The sequence below is a fragment of the Lolium perenne genome, chromosome 3, assembly GCF_019359855.2.
Source record: "Lolium perenne isolate Kyuss_39 chromosome 3, Kyuss_2.0, whole genome shotgun sequence".
NCBI lineage: Eukaryota > Viridiplantae > Streptophyta > Magnoliopsida > Poales > Poaceae > Lolium > Lolium perenne.
In genome coordinates this window covers 19,507,423-19,529,441 of record NC_067246.2, presented here as the reverse complement: position 1 = coordinate 19,529,441, position 22,019 = coordinate 19,507,423, and positions in this window count along the sequence as shown.

Here is a 22,019-nt window from a genome sequence, read left to right as displayed (position 1 = left end):
GACATGGAAGAAAAATTTATGGGACAAATATAAGCATGAAGATCCAGTATTCAATGATAATCTAGTGAAGATAAAAGATCACTGGCCCGCATTTAAGATGTATAAGCAATCGACAACTGCTAAGTCCCGATCGGTCACAAATACGAAAAATGCTTCAAAGAAGAAACTTTTCCATCATTTGGGGTCAGGTGGCTACAAGACTGCCATTCCGAAGTGGACAACGTTTGAAAATGAACTGATGGAAAACGGAATCACTCCACAGACATGGGACTGGCCCGACCGGTCCAAGTTCTGGTTATTCGCGCATGGGGCAGGGTTGGACCGAAAGACAGGGCAGATATTTGCGCAGGGGAAATGGAAGGAAAAATTGAAACAATCACGAAGCAGCTTGTAGATGCAATTGAAAAGGCAGAAAGGGAGAGTACATTCCCGATAGAGAGAATGACGAGCTGACACTCGCTTTGGGGAATCCTGAACACGTTGGATGGGTTCGAGCTTGCCCAGGTCAGACCCTGAAGGAAGCGTGGACGGAGTGCGCTGACACTTACAGAAGCCGTTCGCGAAAGAAGAAGAAGGAGTCGGACAGGTTAACGGAATTGTTAAATAGGGTGGAGGCGCTTGAGAAAAATCGGAGGGCACCTGATCAGCCGATGTTTCTACAGGATCCTCAAGTCGATGCCACCCCATCTCAGCGAAGAAGCGGTATGGGTTCCACGCATCTTGACGGATGTGTAGGAAGCTACTGATACGTCTCCAACGTATCGATAATTTCTTATGTTCCATGCTTGTTTTATGACAATACCTACATGTTTTGTTCACACTTTATGATGATTTTTATGCGTTTTCCGGAACTAACCTATTGACGAGATGCCGAAGTGCCAGTTCCTATTTGCTGCTGTTTTTGGTTTCAGAAATCCTAGTAAGGAAATATTCTCGGAATTGGACGAAATCAACGCCTAGCATCTTAAAATCCCACGAAGCTTCCAGAACACCCGAGAGCCACCAGAGGAGAGACCTGTGGGCCCCAGACGACAGCCCGACGCGGCCAGAGGGGGGCCGCGCCCCCCTACTGTGTCGTCGCCTCGTCGACCTTCCGACTCCGCCTCTTCGCCTATTTAAAGGTCCCTGACCTAAATCTTCGATACGGAAAAGCCACGGTACGAGAAACCTTCCAGAGCCGTCGCCATCGCGAAGCCAAGATCTGGGGGACAGGAGTCTCTGTTCCGGCACGCCGCCGGGATGGGGAAGTGCCCCCGGAAGGCTCCTCCATCGACACCACCGCCATATTCATCACCGCTGCTGTCTCCCATGAGGAGGGAGTAGTTCTCCATCGAGGCTAAGGGGTTGTACCGGTAGCTATGTGGTTAATCTCTCTCCTATGTACTTCAATACAATGATCTCGTGAGCTGCCTTACATGATTGAGATTCATATGAGTTTTGTATCACTATTCATCTATGTGTTACTCTAGTGATGTTATTAAAGTACTCTATTCCTCCTGCACGGTGTAATGGTGACAGTGTGTGCATCGTGTAGTACTTGGCGTAGGTTATGATTGTAATCTCTTGTAGATTATGAAGTTAACTATTGCTATGATAGTATTGATGTGATCTATTCCTCCTTTCATAGTGTGAAGGTGACAGTGTGCATGCTATGTTAGTACTTGGTTTAGTTGTGTTGATCTATCGTGCACTCTAAGGTTATTTAAACATGAATATCGAATATTGTGGAGCTTGTTAACTCCGGCATTGAGGGTTCGTGTAATCCTACACAATTAGTGGTGTTCATCATCCAACAAGAGAGTGTAGAGTATAGCATTTATCTATTCTGTTATGTGATCAATGTTGAAAGTGTCCACTAGTGAAAGTAAGATCCCTAGGCCTTGTTCCCAAATACTGCTATCGCTGCTTGTTTACTGTTTTACCGCATCTGTACTGCCTGCAATATTACCACCATCAACCACACGCCAGTTGTAGCATCAAGCTATTTTCTGGTGCTGTTACTACTGCTCACATTTATTCATACCACCTGTATTTCACTATCTCTTCGCCGAACTAGTGCACCTATTAGGTGTGTTGGGGACACAAGAGACTTCTTGCTTTGTGGTTGCAGGGTTGCATGAGAGGGATATCTTTGACCTCTTCCTCCCTGAGTTCGATAAACCTTGGGTGATCCACTTAAGGGAAAACTTGCTGCTGTTCTACAAACCTCTGCTCTTGGAGGCCCAACACTGTCTACAAGAAAAGAAGCGTGAGTAGACATCAAGCACTTTTCTGGCGCCGTTGCCGGGGAGGAAAGGTAAAAGGTACTCACACTCTGGATCTCGGCTACTAAGCTATTTTCCGGCGCCGTTGTAAGTACTCGAAGCTATTTCCTTTAGATCCTGCAATTGCATCTTTTTGTTTCTTGTTTTACACTAGTTTGGCATAATGGAAAGCAACATGGAGCTTTTTATTCTTTTTCCTGAGTTAAGACATGGATGGTTTGATGCGAAAATTAAAAAACCCATGGAACATATTAGTATGAACACTTTGAATACCATTGTTGCTAATGATATGGAAAATTCTAAGCTTGGGGAAGCTGGTTTTGATGAGCATGATCTTTTTAGTCCCCCAAGAATTGAGGAGGAAATTTACTTTGATGATACTTTGCCTCCTATTTGTGATGATTATAATGATAGTAGCCTTTTGATGCCGCCTGTTATGGAGGATAAATTTGATTATGATTACAATATACCTCCTATATTTGATGATGAGAATAATAATGATAGCTACTTTGTTGAATTTGCTCCCACTACAACTAATAAAATTGATTATGCTTATGTGGAGAGTAATAATTTTATGCATGAGACTCATGATAAGAATGCTTTATGTGATAGTTATCTTGTTGAGTTTGCTCATGATGCTACTGAAAATCTTTATGAGAGAGGAAAATATGGTTGTAGAAATTTTCATGTTACTAAAACACCTCTCTATATGCTAAAAATCTTGAAATTGAGCTTGTCTAGTTTTCCTATGCTTGTTGCATTATGCTTCATGAATTTATTTACTTACAAGATTCCTTTTCATAGGAAGCATGTTAGACTTAAATGTGTTTCAAATTTGCTTCTTGATGCTCTCTTTTGCTTCAACTTTTGTTTCTTGCGAGTGCATCATTAAAACTGCTGAGCCCATCTTAATGGCTATAAATAAAGCACTTCTTGGGAGATAACCCATGTGTTTATTTTACTACATCAATTTTTTTTTATATTTGAGTCTTGGAAGTTGTTACTACTGTAGCAACCTCTTCTTATCTTTATTTTATTGCATTGTTGTGCCAAGTAAAGTCTTTGATAGTAAGGTTCATACTAGATTTGGATTACTGCGCAGAAACAGATTTCTTGCTGTCACGAATCTGGGCCTAATTCTCTGTAGGTAACTCAGAAAATTATGCCAATTTACGTGAGTGATCCTCAGATATGTACGCAACTTTCATTCAATTTGAGCATTTTCATTTGAGCAAGTCTGGTGCCTCTTTAAAATTCGTATTTATGGACTGTTCTGTTTTGACAGATTCTGCCTTTTATTTCGCATTGCCTCTTTTGCTATGTTGAATGGATTTCTTTGTTCTAACTTTCAGAAACTTTGGGCAATGTCCAGAAGTGTTAAGAATGATTGTGTCACCTCTGAACATGTGAATTTTTGATTATGCACTAACCCTCTAATGAGTTTATTTCGAGTTTGGTGTGGAGGAAGTTTTCAAGGGTCAAGAGAGGAGGATGATACAATATGATCAAGGAGAGTGAAAGCTCTAAGTTTGGGGATGCCCCGGTGGTTCATCCCTGCATATTTCAAGAAGACTCAAGCATCTAAGCTTGGGGATGCCCAAGGCATCCCCTTCTTCATCGGCAAATTATCAGGTTCCTTCTCTTGAAACTATATTTTTATTCGGTCACATCTTATGTACTTTGGTTGGAGCGTCTCTATGTTTTTTTTTGTTTGAATAAATGCTTGTGTGGGAGAGAGACACGCTCCGCTGGTTCATATGAACACATGTGTTCTTAGCTTTTAATTTTCTTGGCGAAGGTTGAAACTGCTTCGTTAATTGTTATATGGTTGGAAACGGGAAATACTACATGTAGTAATTCGTATGATGTCTTGAATAACTTGATACTTGGCAATTGTTGTGCTCATGTTTAAGCTCTTGCATCATATACTTTGCACCTATTAATGAAGAAATACATAGAGCTTGCTAAACTTTGGTTTGCATAATTGGTCTCTCTAAGGTCTAGATATTTTCTAGTAAGGGTTTGAACAACAAGGAAGACGGTGTAGAGTCTTATAATGCTTGCAATATGTTTTTATGTGAGTTCTGTTGTACTAGTTCATACTTGTGTTTGCTTCAAACAACCTTGCTAGCCTAAGCCTTGTATTGAGAGGTATTACTTCTCATGCATCCAAAATCCTTGAGCCAAAACTATGCCATTTGTGTCCACCATACCTACCTACTACATGGTATTTCCCCGCCATTCCAAACTAAATTGCTTGAGTGCTATCTTTAAACAATTCAAAAGTTATTACCTCTTATTTGTGTCAATGTTTTATAGCTCATGAGGAAGTATGTGGTGTTTATCTTTCATTCTTGTTGGGCAACTTTCACCAATGGACTAGTGGCTTCATCCGCTTATCCAATAATTTTGCAAAAAGAGCTGGCAATGGGATTCCCAGCCCCAATTAATTAACTTTCATGATTTTACAAAAAAATAGACACTCCTCCATGGTATGTGATTGTTGGACGGCACCCGAGGATTCGGTTAGCCATGGCTTGAGAAAGCAAAGGTGGGGAGGAGTGTCATCTAAATAAAACTAAAATAAAAAAGCACTCCTTCATGGTATGAGATTGTTGGCAGGCACCCGAGGATTCGGTTAGCCATGGTTTGTGAAAGTAAAGGTTGGAAGGAGTGCCACCCAAAAATAAAAATGTTTCATGGGAGCCGCTCTTTGAAGGTTTGTCTAGCAAGGGGGTTAGAGTGCCCATTACCATTCGTTGACAACAACAAACACCTCTCAAAATTTTACTTTTATGCTCTCTTTATGTTTTCAAAATCAAAGCTCTAGCACAAATATAGCAAGCGATGCTTCCCTCATCGAAGGGCCTTTCTTCTACCTTTATGTTGAGTCAGTTTACCTATTTCCTTCCACCTCAAGAAGCAAACACTTGTGTTAACTGTGCATTGATTCTTACATACTTGCATATTTGCATTTATTATATTACTTTATGTTGACAACTATCCATGAGATATACATGTTACAAGTTGAAAGCAACCGCTGAAACTTAATCTTCCTTTGTGTTGCTTCAATGCCTTTACTATGAATCTATTGCTTTATGAGTTAACTCTTATGCAAGACTTATTGATGCTTGTCTTGAAAGTACTATTCATGAAAAGTCTTTGCTATATGATTCAGTTGTTTACTCATTGTCTTTATCATTGCTTTGAATCGCTGCATTCATCTCATATGCTTTACAATAGTATGATCAGGATTATGTTGGTAGCATGTCACTTCAGAAATTATTTTTGTTATCGTTTACCTACTCGAGGACGAGTAGGAACTAAGCTTGGGGATGCTGATACGTCTCCGACGTATCGATAATTTCTTATGTTCCATGCTTGTTTTATGACAATACCTACATGTTTTGTTCACACTTTATGATGATTTTTATGTGTTTTCCGGAACTAACCTATTGACGAGATGCCGAAGTGCCAGTTCCTGTTTTCTGCTATTTTTGGTTTCAGAAATCCTAGTAAGGAAATATTCTCGGAATTGGACGAAATCAACGCCCAGCATCTTAAAATCCCACGAAGCTTCCAGAACACCCGAGAGCCACCAGAGGAGGGCCCTGTGGGCCCCAGACGACAGCCCGGCGCGGCCAGAGGGGGGCCGCGCCCCCCTACTGTGTCGTCACCTCGTCGACCTTCCGACTCCGCCTCTTTGCCTATTTAAAGGTCCCTGACCTAAATCTTCGATACGGAAAAGCCACGGTACAAGAAACCTTCCAGAGCCGCCGCCATCGCAAAGCCAAGATCTGGGGGACAGGAGTCTCTGTTCCGGCACGCCGCCGGGACGGGGAAGTGCCCCCGGAAGGCTCCTCCATTGACACCACCGCCATCTTCATCACCGCTGCTGTCTCCCATGAGGAGGGAGTAGTTCTCCATCGAGGCTAAGGGGTTGTACCGGTAGCTATGTGGTTAATCTCTCTCCTATGTACTTCAATACAATGATCTCATGAGCTGCCTTACATGATTGAGATTCATATGAGTTTTGTATCACTATTCATCTATGTGTTACTCTAGTGATGTTATTAAAGTACTCTATTCCTCCTGCACGGTGTAATGGTGACAGTGTGTGCATTGTGTAGTACTTGGCGTAGGTTATGATTGTAATCTCTTGTAGATTATGAAGTTAACTATTGCTATGATAGTATTGATGTGATCTATTCCTCCTTTCATAGTGTGAAGGTGACAGTGTGCATGCTATGTTAGTACTTGGTTTAGTTGTGTTGATCTATCGTGGACTCTAAGGTTATTTAAACATGAATATCGAATATTGTGGAGCTTGTTAACTCCGGCATTGAGGGTTCGTGTAATCCTACACAATTATTGGTGTTCATCATCCAACAAGAGAGTGTAGAGTATAGCATTTATCTATTCTGTTATGTGATCAATATTGAGAGTGTCCACTAGTGAAAGTAAGATCCCTAGGCCTTGTTCCCAAATACTGCTATCGCTGCTTGTTTACTGTTTTACTGCATCTGTACTGCCTGCAATATTACCACCATCAACCACACGCCAGTTGTAGCATCAAGCTATTTTCTGGTGCCGTTACTACTGCCCACATTTATTCATACCACCTGTATTTCACTATCTCTTCGCCGAACTAGTGCACCTATTAGGTGTGTTGGGGACACAAGAGACTTCTTGCTTTGTGGTTGCAGGGTTGCATGAGAGGGATATCTTTGACCTCTTCCTCCCTGAGTTCGATAAACCTTGGGTGATCCACTTAAGGGAAAACTTGCTGCTGTTCTACAAACCTCTGCTCTTGGAGGCCCAACACTGTCTACAGGAAAAGAAGCGTGAGTAGACATCAGCTACCCCGTGGATTATGTCACAGAGAAGACAGATTGCAAGCAACATATGTTATTCAGGACCGCATCTGTTAAGGTGGCGGTCGGCTATGTGTACCCAAATGAAGATGGAGCAATGCACCATCATATGCCCATTCCACCTGGTTGTGTTCGTGTCGGGGTGGATGAAGTTGTTCCGGGTTTTGAAACAGTGGAGCTTGATTTTCCTAGAGGTGACGATGAGAGGACAATGGCTGGTGTCAAGAACGGTTTCACCCTATGGCCGAAGAAATACATCGTCCTTTTGCAAGGACCACCGACTCCTCGTAGCTGTCCACATGAGCAGGAAAGGCCACCGACTCCTCTTGGTAGCGGTACACATGAGAAGCCAAGGCCATCGACTCCTCCTGGTAGCAGTCCACAGGAGCAGCAAAGTCCACACCTACCTGAGAGAGACCCCAGCGTGAGTCCACCATCTCGAGATCCTCCGCGTAAGACAGCGTCCTTTAAGCGGAACGGTACTCCGCCTAGGAAGAGATCTAGAATGGAGAAACCACTGCTGCCTATGGAGAAGTTACCTTGGGAAATGAGTATCGAGGAAAATGAGCAAAGCTGTAAGTCCCAGCTGAAATCCTTTTTTGCTAAGAAAGCGTCAGAGATACCATTTGAGAAGACACTAGATCCGGTGAAAGTTGTGCGTACAGTTGAGAATCTATATGACCATGTACCATCGCCGCCATCTGACTATAGGCGTTCTATTGAAAGGTCGTATGACGACATGGTGGAGGCGAAAAAACGCAATCAATCGGGCGTCACAGCGAAAAAGGGAAACACCAAGTGCACCAGCTCAGAGAACAACCCGTTCAATCGGTCCCCCCTCTCATGGTGTTTGACGAGAAGGCCGTTCAAAGTTCTCGACAATACACCGATTACCCCTTCGCTGAAGTACAATATAAATTTGTTCAAGGGAAAGATTTGGTCGAGAATCTCAGGAAGCTACCAACAAGTATGCGTAATTTGCATGCGTGGTATAGTAATGCCACAAAGAAAGGGATCGAGTCTATCATGGTGCGAGTTAAGGACGAGCACTACTTCTAAGAATACTCTGTGAGCGTTGACTTCGGCGAATTCTTTCAGTTATACAATCTCCGGGCCCTCAACAAATCAATCATCAGTTCCTATTGTCTGTAGGTGATTTATTTATGTAATTTGAGAAGTCTTTAGCTCAGCTCGTTCATTGTTTGCAAATTATAATCTTTTGTGCGCTATGTTATGCAGATCGAAGATGCTCGAATGCAAAAGGGATGAAATCAAGCACATTGGGTTCATTGACCCGGATACAATGCATGAAAAAAGCATAGTGGATCCCATCTATAACAGGGATACACCGGAGACATTGCTAAGGTTTTTGAAGCGACAACGTGACAAAAGGATAATACTTTGGCCTTACAACTTCAAGTGAGTGTTACTATCTTATAACACATTCTATTTTGCTCACGAGAAGTTCAAATTTTAACTGATGACTTATATATATGATACTGCATATTTAAACGTGTGCAGGTTCCACTTTATTCTTATCGTCATTAAAATGTATGAAGGAGAGGTTGAAGTCTTTGACTCACAAAGCAAAGAGGCCATACTATACAAGACGTGTTTTTTATACTCAAAAAGTAATTTTAATTCTTATCAGCCTGATATCAACTAATTGATAACTCTTTTATGCATTTTATTTTGTCGGACAGTGTATGGGAAATGTTCATCAAGGAAGATCGGTCCCATGAATGGAAACCGAAGCTGACATGGCGTGCGGCCAAAGTAAGTAGTACTACCTAGGTCCACACACCTTTATCATACTTGATTATTGTTTTATTGAATTATATTCTTGTACAGAAATGCCTGCAACAACCAGAGGGTACTAATCTATGTGGATACTACGTTTGCGAGTACATCCACAGAATTGTCAGCGAGAGAACGAATAATCAAAGAAATAAAGAGGTACGAAAAAAATATTCACAAATTTATTTTGTTACCATAAGTTTTGCTTAGTTTCAGTAATAATTGTTTGTATGTGATTTGATATATATATACACACACATAGCTCATGTATTCATTTGTATCTCATTCTTTTACGGTTGGCAAGAAAGCGGGACAGGATCTCAATCGAGGAACGCTTCAAAGCAATTGGCGATGAATTGGCGGGATTTTTCCTTCGGGACGTCATACCGCCATTCGGAGAGTTCCACTATGAATGAAGATGTACATGCAACATATAGTTTCACTCGGAGAGTACCACTATGCTACATGTAATAGATAGTATGCCTCGGAGTGTACCACTATATATGCATGAAGATCAATCTTCATGCATACTACTTAGTTTGCGATCTTATGCAATTACATGTGTTATATTATATGCACCAAGTTGCTATGCATCACCTTTATCTTCATGTACTAACTAAACCCAAACGCGTAGCAGGCGCATCGACGCGATATGAAACGGTCCGATACCCCTAAACCCCTCCTAAAATCCTAAACCCTGAATTCTCTGCCACGGCAGAGATTTCTGCATTTTCTCTGCCGCGGCAGACAACCTTTGGTACCGGTTCGTATTACAAACCGGTACCAAAGCGCCCTAGCCCTGCGCCCTCCTAGGTGCCCACGTGGAGGCCCTTTAATACCGGTTCGTAAGGAACCGATACGAAGGGGGGGGGGGCTTTTGTACCGGTTGCTTAACCGGTACAAAAGCCCCTCTGGAACCGGTACGGTTGCCCATTTTTCTACTAGTGATCATCACATTTGTAGGAGCCATCGATCGTTAACTTCACCCAATCCGAAGGTGGACGGACCCAAGGTTTATGGGGGGGGGGGGGGGGTTCTCAGTTTCCTTTTAGCTTATGGAGCAGGACCAACAAGTACTGGTTGGTTCCCTTTCAAGATCTTATCAGTAGGGGTATCTCCGATGGAATCCATGATCTTCGCGTAGCTACATAAGAATCTCTTTCATCCTTCGGTCGACGAAATAGGTTTGTCATGAGTTATTTCGTTCCGTTCATACCAGGACCTTCATGTTACCTAAAGGGTATGGTCAATCATATGGCCGGGCAGCGGTAAAAGAAATGAGCGGAACCAAGACGGAGAGGACACTTGGAGATCTACGTCCGAGGAAAGGATCCAGCATTCCCTCATCGAGTGCCATAGACGTCGTGCATGAGGGCAGTGTGCTAAAGCATGCGCTTCATCCTCAACACACAGACTACATATCTTGCGCAAACCAGAAACATGCATCTTCCTTTTCAACTTGTTTCCCTCCGGCTATTGCTTGGTCCGGAAGTTTTCCATTTTGATAAAAACAAGATGACGTGAAATTTTTTGTTGGTTCGTTTAAATTCAGGAAGGTTTGTTAATGCTATTTTTTTCGCAAATATGGTCCGCCCAACACATCTTGGTTTGTGTTTTGTTTTTGAAACACAATACATGCATAGACTCTCACAAATACGTACATAAATTTACCCCTATGAACACACTCACACACATCCTACTCCTATAAGCACCTTCGAGAGACCCGTCTACACGAAACTGATAACCAAATGGGTCTTTAGATCGAGTAAATACCACTATAGGCGTCTTGTTATCGGCGTGAAGATCACTTACCATTGAAAGAGTATTATGTCTTTATGAGATACCAAAGTGTCAAACCTGAGGTTTGAACTCTAATGGGTTAAGGATATGAGTATCTTGCTAACTATTCAACCACTACTTCCATGAACACGATCTTACCGGTGATGCTTAATTAACGTTGTGTTTTTCACCCGCGTTGTTTAGATTGTACTAGCTGAATATCCGTGCGTTGCTCAGGAGTAATGAACAAACAGAAAATTGCGTACTTGTGTCTTGTCAAGGTAATTTTGATTTCTTTCTAGTCCAACATGAATATGACTGCAGCCTTCTTGGGACTGACCAAGTTCCGCCATCTTCTTCTTTAGATGGTGCGTCAACAAGGGAAGTCCTTTTGAAGATGTTGACCGTCGGAGTTGTTCGGCGCCGGTCGAGACGTGACCTTGTTAGGTAGCTTAGAGCATCTCCAATCGCGTTCCTCAAACGTCGGCCGGACAAGAAATAGATAAAAACGCTTTCCAGTACTGTCCCCCAAAGCTAAATAACGCATCATTTTGTGTCCGGAGTTTCCGGTAGAGATTCTGTACATAGAGTCTCTACCGGGATGTCGGACACAAAAATAGCGTCCGGACGCATGCATGCAGTCCCTAGTCCCCACATGTTATTCTATTTTCTCACATGGGGTGGTCCCCTCTATTAAAATGCATGCATCCGGACGCTGATTGAGGGACACGGCTGGGAAGAGCCTCTTTTTTGTAGTCTCTTTTTGTCCGGCGCTGTCTCGAAACGTGCCTTAAATCGTTGTGTCGGACATTTTTTGAGGAACGCGACTGGAGATGCTCTTAGGACAAGATCTTTCTTGTTGTATGTGTGTTTTGTCAGTGGTGACTATCTTCAAACTAACCGGTGTGGAGTTATTGCTACCCTCGTTGCTCACAGCGAGTGGTAGTGTTTTTTACTCAAACATCTACCTTCTATAAAAATATGGTCTCTCGATTTTTTTTTCCTAAATAGCGTGTGAGTTGATATTGGACAGCCTTTTTGGAGTAGTATACTTGAGGCATGCCTTTGGGATCAACCTACTGCTACTAGTTACGATCCTCCGAAAATACGCCGTACCTTCGACAAGTTCAAAACACCATTTTGAGAAGATTAATGAACCTTGTTATGTACTGAACTCCCTCAGCCCGAGACAATGATCTCCATGACAAGAACCGCACACTACGAACTGAAATCCAGCGTACAATAGCTGACAGCAAATTGCAGTGCTTCGAATAATGGGAGGCAAGTATAAGTAAAACCAGATGTGTATGAGTAACTGAATCAGGGTAAAAAAAAAGTAACTGAACGATGTCAAAGAAGCAATGATCCACAATTAATGCCAGCAAGCAGACCCCGAAGCTGCTAATAGGTCGGCACCTTAGGGCATGTACAATGGTGATATCTTATCAGTGCCATGTAGGATAAACGCTAAGGTGGAGGAAAGAGAAAGATGAAAAAAGACTCTGCCTTCTCTTAGCTAAGAGATCATCTCTTAGCACAATTTCTCTCACCACAAATTTAGGATGTCTCATTACTAAAGATAAGACTAAAAAACAACCCATTGTACATCATGTTTTATTGTTATATCTAAATTACGTGGCGGGATTAAGATAAGACAGCCTTATCAACCATTGCACATGCCCGTCTTGTTAATCTTGATGAAACGCCATATTCATGAGCCAAAGCTTGTCCCTTCGCTGTAGGTACATCGTGATGCACAGGAAACCCCATGCACACCGGCATCTCCAACACGACGATCCATTCCGCGCCCGCGCATTAGGATGGGTTAAAACGGACAAAAATCTGGTCCAGCGCGGACCCATCACTAGTAGAGAACAACCCTTTTGTTCAGCACCCCTGGGAGCAACAGTCCCGGTTTTTGCAGGGATTCGTTGCATAGAAAACAAAAAATTTCCTACCGCGAGAACGCAATCCAAGCCAAGATGCAATCTAGAAGACGGGAGCAACGAGGGGATGATCAAGACTAACCCTTGAAGATTTCCAAAGCCTATAAGAGTAGGCTCTTATTGCTGCGGTAGACGATCACTTGCCGCTTGCAAAAGCGCGTAGAAGATCTTGATCACGGTGCCACGATCGGGCAGCACCTCCGTACTCGTTCACACGTTCGGTGTTGATGAAGACGACGTCCTTCTCCCTGTTCCAGCGGGCAGCGGAAGTAGTAGCTCCTCCTTGAATCCGGCAGCACGACGGCGTGGTGGCGGTGGCGATGGAGAACTCCGGCGGAGCTTCGCTAAGCGTGTGGGAGAGGTGGAGGAGAAGGGGGGCGGCTAGGGTTTGGGAGAGGGGGTGGCCGGCCTCAAGGGGTGCGGCCAACTTGTGGCTCTATAGTGGCCGGCCCCCTCCCCTATGCCCCTCATTATATAGGTGGAACCCCAAGTGTTGGACTACAAGTCTTTGAATAAGACCCGAACCCAAAACCTTCCATGTGATAGGGAAACCTACCCAAGCTAGGACTCCCACTAGAGGTGGGATTCCCACCTTCCCTTGGGAGGGGGTGGCCGGCCACCATAGGTGGAGTCCACCTGGGACTCCACCCCCTAGGGTTGGCTGGCCATGGTGGTGGAGTCCCTTCGGGACTCCGCCTTCCAAAGTGACATTCTTCCGGAATATTCTAGAACCTTCTAGCACCTTCCATAAATGCACCGGATCATTTTCAAACTCATAAAATGACTTCCTATATATGAATCTTATTCTCCGGACCATTCCGGAACTCCTCGTGATGTCCGGGATCTCATCCGGGACTTCGAACAAATCTTCGAACTCCATTCCATATTCAAGTTCTACCATTTCAACATCAAACCTTAAGTGTGTCACCCTACGGTTCGCGAACTATGCGGACATGGTTGAGTACTCTCTCCGACCAATAACCAATAGCGGGATCTGGAGATCCATAATGGCTCCCACATATTCAACGATGACTTTAGTGATCGAATGAACCATTCACATACGATACCAATTCCCTTTGTCACGCGATATTTTACTTGTCCGAGGTTTGATCATCGGTATCTCTATACCTCGTTCAACCTCGTCTCATGACAAGTACTCTTTACTCGTACCGTGGTATGTGGTCTCTTATGAACCATTCATATGCTTGCAAGCTATTAGACGACCTTCCACCGAGAGGGCCCAGAGTATATCTATCCGTCATCGCGATGGACAAATCGCACTGTTGATCCATATGCCTCAACTCATACTTTCCGGATACTTAATCCCACCTTTATAACCACCCATTTACGCAGTGGCGTTTGATGTAATCAAAGTACCTTTCCGGTATAAGTGATTTACATGATCTCATGGTCATAAGGACTAGGTAACTATGTATCGAAAGCTTATAGCAAATAACTTAATGACGTGATCTTATGCTACGCTTAATTGGGTGTGTCCATTACATCATTCATATAATGACATAACCTTGTTATTAATAACATCCAATGTTCATGATCACGAAACCATGATCATCTATTAATCAACAAGCTAGTTATACAAGAGGCTTACTAGGGACTCCTTGTTGTTCACATAACACACATGTATTAATGTTTCGGTTAATACAATTATAGCATGGTATGTAAACATTATCATAAACACAAAGATATATTATAATAACCATTTTATTATTGCCTCTTGGGCATATCTCCAACAGTCTCCCACTTGCACTAGAGTCAATAATCTAGTTTACATCTGTAAAGATATAACACCTTGGCCTTCCGGTGCTTTATCATGTTTTGCTCACGGGAGAGGTTTTAGTAAACGTATCTGACACGCTCAGAAACGTATGTATTTTGTAATTCATTTGCGTCTTAACGCATCACTCATTTCCAAATGAGTCGGCATTAAATATGTTTGGTCTTCTGGTGGAACCTTAATTCCGCGATCTGAAATATGTCACTAATATTGTCACACACAATATAGCTTCAAAGTTCTGACTCTGTCGGAACTACACCAAACTCTCAAAGAACCTCTTGACTTAACATCCTTTGCCATTGTCAAAACAATGACATACTCTGCCTTCTTTTGTAGAATCCGTCACAATATTTAGAACTCTTCTAAATCTAGCATAGACAACTTCTAGCTCATTGTGCTACCTTTTAAACAACACTTAGTCTAATTTGAGATTGAAATTTTATTTTCATATGTGACACAACAAATATCGGTGCAACACCTTACAGTAATTTGTTTGTCATTTCTCCATACAAAACTATATATATATCCTTGGTTCTTCTTAAGTACTCAAGAATATTCTTACTGTTTTTCAGTGATCATCACATGAATCATTCTGGTACATGCTCATAACACTTTTTAGAGCACATGACATCTGATTGTGTACATATTATCCGTGATCTATAATCACTCATGTGTTTTTACTCATTGAGTGTCAGATACACTCAAGTCTTGTTAAAACTTCACATGACAAGAACATTTTCTTAATATTTCTATATTGAACTATTTTAATATCTATTCTATGTACTTTGACTTAAACTTATTTTATGTTTCAATCTATCTTCATAGATCTTGACACTAGATATGTTTCAGTCCATATCCTTTCATTGAAATTAATTTCTCAATGAATCCTTTTAATTAAGTATATAATTACATCATTTATAACCAACTATATGTCACCTACATAAAGTTTTATAAATATGTCTTAGCGCTCCCACTTAATTTCTTGCAAATGCAAGCCTCTTCATCGTCTCTGATGAAATCAAAAACTCTTTGACTATTTCATCTGGTGAAGATTCCAACTCCGTAATACTCACTTCATCCAATTGAAGTTCGTATATCTATCTAGTATTCCACGGACTAGCAAAACAATTTGTTGTATCTTGTATACACCTTTAATACACACTTCTGTTAAGTAGTGTATTTTGCCATCCTACTAGCATATTTCATAAAAGAAATATATAGTGATTACTAGAATAATCCACATAGACTATAAGCATTGCTACGGAAGATCTAATCTTATCGTAGTCAACTATTTGAATTTTGTCGTAAACAACTTTTCGACAAGTTGAGCTTCTTCAAGGATATTTCATCCAAGTCCATAGATCCATTTACTTTCAAGAAAGTATTCATCTATCTTGGATTTCATGGCGTACTGCCATTTTAATGGAGTCAGGGCCCATCATAACTTCTTTGTTTGTAGTTGGTTTATCATTGTTCAAAAAAAATCCTTTGTCCACAAATCATTTATTTGATCACAAAGTAAACCATACCTACAAGGTTCAATATGTACTTCGATCTCCATGGCTAAAACACTTTGTAGTCATGGGAGCCATGATCGCCGTGGCCGCTTCCGGAACCAATTCCGATGCTGCGCTACTCTGATCATTATGCTCAGGTTCATAAACCTTATCAAGTTCTATTGTCCTCCCACTCAAATACTTCGCTAGAAACAATTTCTTGGAAATAAGAAATATTGACAAACACTTTTGTCTTTGTCTACATAGTGGGAAGAATTCCCAATCAATTCTCTGGAATAACCAACAAAGACATTCATCCGATTTTGGTTGTAAACTTATTTACTTATGCTATGCATACCAAAATTTTAAGAAAAGACTATTAGGATTCATACCCATGCCATAACTCGTATGGTGTCATTTCAACGGATCATGATGATGCTCTATTAAGTGTGAAAGCGGTAGTCACTAAAGCATAATCCACAAAAAATATAATGGCATCAATATTTTATCTCATCATTGATCCAACAAGGTTTGGATACGTCTTTTGGATACTTCATCATCACTATGATACTCCAAGAAACGTGAGTTGTAGAACAACTTCATAACTCTCTTAGATGTTCGCTAAAACTCATAATTCAAATATTTCCACCATGATCCAATCATAGATATTTGACTTTTCTATTACGATGATTTCCACTTCATGCTGAAATTTATTTGAATCTATTCAAATGTTTCAAACTTCTTACTTATCGAATATATCCACATATATATATATATTCAATTCATTGTTTGAAGTTTTCATGAAGTAGAAGAATCTCCCGCACACAACTATGTCCAGTGAACCACATACATCATCATGTATGTTTTCACTAAGTTAGTTGCCCGTTCAACTCTTGGCCTATAAACGGTATTTTAGTCATTCTCTTTAGAAAAGATTTGCAAGCGCCAAATGATTCAAAAATCAAATGACTCCAAAAATCCATTTGCATGGAGTTCCTTCATGCGTTCCTTTCTAACATGACCTAAATGGCGGTTCCACAAATAAGTGGAATTCAAATCATTTGCCTTATGGCATTTTAGCGTCAGTGTTATGTATGTGTGTTTCACCATTAAGATTTATAATAACTTATCCATCGTACATGGAGTAATGTCATAATTTGAACAACTCATTGTTTTCATTTGACCAGAGCAAAATAACAATTATTAAGTTCTTTATTATAAATTCTAAGGGCTAGATAGAATGCTAACGACGAACATAATAACACTTTATTTTGTTCCAGACGTGCATTCCTATCATATTCCTTGTCAGTCACTTAGGCCATTGTATTCTTGTATTGCGTTGTTTTGTATGACACTTCATACCAACCAATATAGTACTAATACCCAAGAATTTCATAGTGTGACTTAACTAGGAATACAACCATAACATGTATATCATTTATATACACCTGAGCTAGACTTTCTAGTCTTTTCTTTTCTTTTTGCCAAAATATCTTTTGCAGTTTCTCTTTTAGCTTTCCTCATTATTCAGAAAAACACTTTAACATTATTAACTTCTAGGTTTGTTGGTCAAATACCAATAACCTTGAGGTTCTTACTTTAAGTTGATCATCATATGACAAGTGTTTCAGATTTCACTATTAGTAACTTTGTAATATGATGAACAATTTCACTCATAATTTTATCCATTATATCATGACAACTTTCCGAGACCATGTCTGTACATGCTAGGCTCGTAAAGTTTTAACCTTGGTATTCGCATGTGCAAATCTGGCTTGCACCCGTTGTATGTACACGTAGAATCTATCACACCCGATCATCACGTGATGCTTCGAAACGACGAGTCTTAGCAACGGTGCATACTAAGGATGATAACTTCATGGATATGCGAATATTTCTTAGTGCCCCAATAGTTGGAGGATTGTGACGCCTGGCGTCTTCAACCTTCATACATTCCCATAAAACTTATGAGTTTATGTAGTCTCACCAAATTTATATTCTATCATCTTGCAATAAGGTCTTAGATATCACATATATCTCATACCTTGATTATTTCTGAAAACTAAATTTTCAGCTCCTTACTTTTCAAACAGATTTGAACTTCAAGTTTCACGGAGACAAGATAACTTTAGGTACTAATTGAAACCATAGCTCTTTGAATCAACAATGTGAGGTTTACTAAAAATTTGCTACAGGACTTAATCACTTCTTGATTCTTTAACAATACGGTACCAATACGTAAAGTTTCTTGTCAGATTTTAACAGTATTTCTATCTCAATTACAAGACTAGCGCATAGTAGTAAACGGATGCCAATACTACAAAATTAATTCAAAATACTACTCAGACCAAGTTCATGATAATTAGTTCATGTTTTAATCTAATTACTAATGGACTCCCACTTAATACAACATCCCTCATAGTTGTTAAGTGGTACACGATCCACATCCACTACACCAAAACCGATCATCACGTGAGATGATGTAGCTTCAATGGTGAACATCAACATGTTGATCATATCATCCATATGACTCGTGTTCAACCTTTCGGTTTCCGTTGTCCCGAGGCCATGTCTGTACATGCTAGGCTCGTCAAGCAAACCCAAGTATTCCGCGTGTGCAACATGGCTTACACCTGTTGTATGTGAACGTTGAGTCTATCACATCCGATCATCACGAGATGCTTCGAAACGACGAACTGTACAACGGTGCATACGAGGGGAGAACACTTTATTATCTTGATATTAATGTGAGGGATCATCTTATAATGCTACCGTCGCGATCTAAGCAAAATAAGATGCATAAAGGATTAACATCACATGCAATTCATATGTGATATGATATGGCCCTTTTGTCTTTGCGCCTTTGATCTTCATCTCCAAAGCACGGACATGATCTCCATCATCAACGGGCATGATCTCTATCATCGTCGGCGTAGCGTTAAGGTCCATGGCGCCGTCTTCATGGTTGTTCACCTCATGTAGCAACTATTACAACTACTTTGAAATACTACTCAACATGAAAATTAAAGACAACCATAAGGCTCCTGCCAGTTGCCACAATACAATAATGATCATCTCATACATATTCATCATCACATTATGGCCATATCACATCACCAAACCCTGCAAAAACAAGTTAGACGTCTCTAATTTGGTTTGGATATTTTACGTGGTTTAGGGTTTTCGAGAGAGATCTAATCTACCTACGAACATGAACCACAACGGTGATACTAATGTTGTCAATAGAAGAGTAAATTGAATCTTCACTATAGTAGGAGAGATAGACACCCGCAAAGCCTCTTATGCAATATAAGTTGCATGTCGAACGAGGAACAAGTCTCATGAACGCGGTCATGTAAAGTTAGTCCGGGCCGCTTCATCCCACTATGCCACAAAGATGCAAAGTACTCAAACTAAAGATAACAAGAGCATCAATGCCCACAAAACCATCGTGTTCTACTCGTGCAACCATCTATGCATAGACACTGCTCTGATACCACTGCAGGGATTCGTTGCATAGAAAACAAAAAATTTCCTACCGCGAGAACGCAATCCAAGCCAAGATGCAATCTAGAAGACGGGAGCAACGAGGGGATGATCAAGACTAACCCTTGAAGATTTCCAAAGCCTATAAGAGTAGGCTCTTATTGCTGCGGTAGACGATCACTTGCCGCTTGCAAAAGCGCGTAGAAGATCTTGATCACGGTGCCACGATCGGGCAGCACCTCCGTACTCGGTCACACGTTCGGTGTTGATGAAGACGACGTCCTTCTCCCCATTCCGGCGGGCAGCGGAAGTAGTAGCTCCTCCTTGAATCCGGCAGCACGACGGCGTGGTGGCGGTGGCGGTGGCGATGGAGAACTCCGGTGGAGCTTCGCTAAGCGTGCGGGAGAGGTGGAGGAGAAGGGGGGCGGCTAGGGTTTGGGAGAGGGGGTGGCCGGCCTCAAGGGGTACGGCCAACTTGTGGCTCTATAGTGGGAGAGGGGGTGGCCCCCTCCCCTATGGCCCTCATTATATAGGTGGAACCCCAAGTGTTGGACTACAAGTCTTCGAATAAGACCCGAACCCAAAACCTTCCATGTGATAGGGAAACCTACCCAAGCTAGGACTCCCACTAGAAGTGGGATTCCCACCTTCCCTTGGGAGGGGGTGGCCGGCCACCATAGGTGGAGTCCACCTGAGACTCCACCCCCTAGGGTTGGCCGGCCATGGTGGTGGAGTCCCTTCGGGACTCCGCCTTCCAAAGTGACATTCTTCCGGAATATTCTAGAACCTTCTAGCACCTTCCATAAATGCACCGGATCATTTTCAAACTCATAAAATGACTTCCTATATATGAGTCTTATTCTCCGGACCATTCTGGAACTCCTCGTGATGTCCGGGATCTCATCCGGGACTTCGAACAAATCTTCGAACTCCATTCCATATTCAAGTTCTACCATTTCAACATCAAACCTTAAGTGTGTCACCCTACGGTTCGCGAACTATGCGGACATGGTTGAGTACTCTCTCCAACCAATAACCAATAGCGGGATCTGGAGATCCATAATGGCTCCCACATATTCAACGATGACTTTAGTGATCGAATGAACCATTCACATACGATACCAATTCCCTTTGTCACGCGATATTTTACTTGTCCGAGGTTTGATCATCGGTATCTCTATACCTCGTTCAACCTCGTCTCATGACAAGTACTCTTTACTCGTACCGTGGTATGTGGTCTCTTATGAACCATTCATATGCTTGCAAGCTATTAGACGACATTCCACCGAGAGGGCCCAGAGTATATCTATCCGTCATCGGGATGGACAAATCCCACTGTTGATCCATATGCCTCAACTCATACTTTCCGGATACTTAATCCCACCTTTATAACCACCCATTTACGCAGTGGCGTTTGATGTAATCAAAGTACCTTTCCGGTATAAGTGATTTACATGATCTCATGGTCATAAGGACTAGGTAACTATGTATCGAAAGCTTATAGAAAATAACTTAATGACGTGATCTTATGCTACGTTTAATTGGGTGTGTCCATTACATCATTCATATAATGACATAACCTTGTTATTAATAACATCCAATGTTCATGATCACGAAACCATGATCATCTATTAATCAACAAGCTAGTTATACAAGAGGCTTACTAGGGACTCCTTGTTGTTCACATAACACACATGTATTAATGTTTCGGTTAATACAATTATAGCATGGTATGTAAACATTATCATAAACACAAAGATATATCATAATAACCATTTTATTATTGCCTCTTGGGCATATCTCCAACAGTTTTGACACCGGCCGGGACCAGTGGGGGGGGGCATTGGTCCATGTTCGTTCGGCGCGGGGCGACCCCACCATTGGTCTCAGTCCATTTTGGATCTTTGATCCCGGTTTGTATTACAAACGAGGACTAAAGGGGCTGCGGTAGGGCGTTACCTGTGTTAGGCCTCGGACCCCTTTGGTCCTGGTTTGTATTACAAACTGGAACCAAAGGCCTACCCTTTGGTCCTAGTTTGCCTTACCAACCGGGATAAAAGTCCTCATCTACCTATATAACCTTGCCCTTGCCCAAGTGTGAGCCACACTTAGCCATTTTTTCACTTCTTATCACAAGAGGGGTGTATGTTGCTTTGCTCTCTTCACATGCACAAGAGGTGTTCGATGAAATGCCTTAGAGGTTTTGCCACTTGAGTTCACACAAAATAAGCCACACTTAACTGTCTTTTTTCTTCTCCATCGAGGTTAACAACTTTATCCTTCCATCTGTCATTGATAAAATGCATGTGTGTATATATACATTGTTTCACTAATCATGATGTTCTGTAATTGTTTTTGATAAGCTTAATTATATCATGCAGATGAATCGGCAATGGATGTACATTGACCGACGCTCCTTGACGAGTTCACTTCGGGTTTGAGTAATATTATCGTCGTGGCTGAGGAAAACAAACATGGTGGCTTTATGTATTTTCCATTTGTTGACTGTAAGAATGTCGTAAATTACGCTCACTCGAGTACCATTCTTAGCCACCTGCTGCGATCTGGTTTCATGCCCCAGT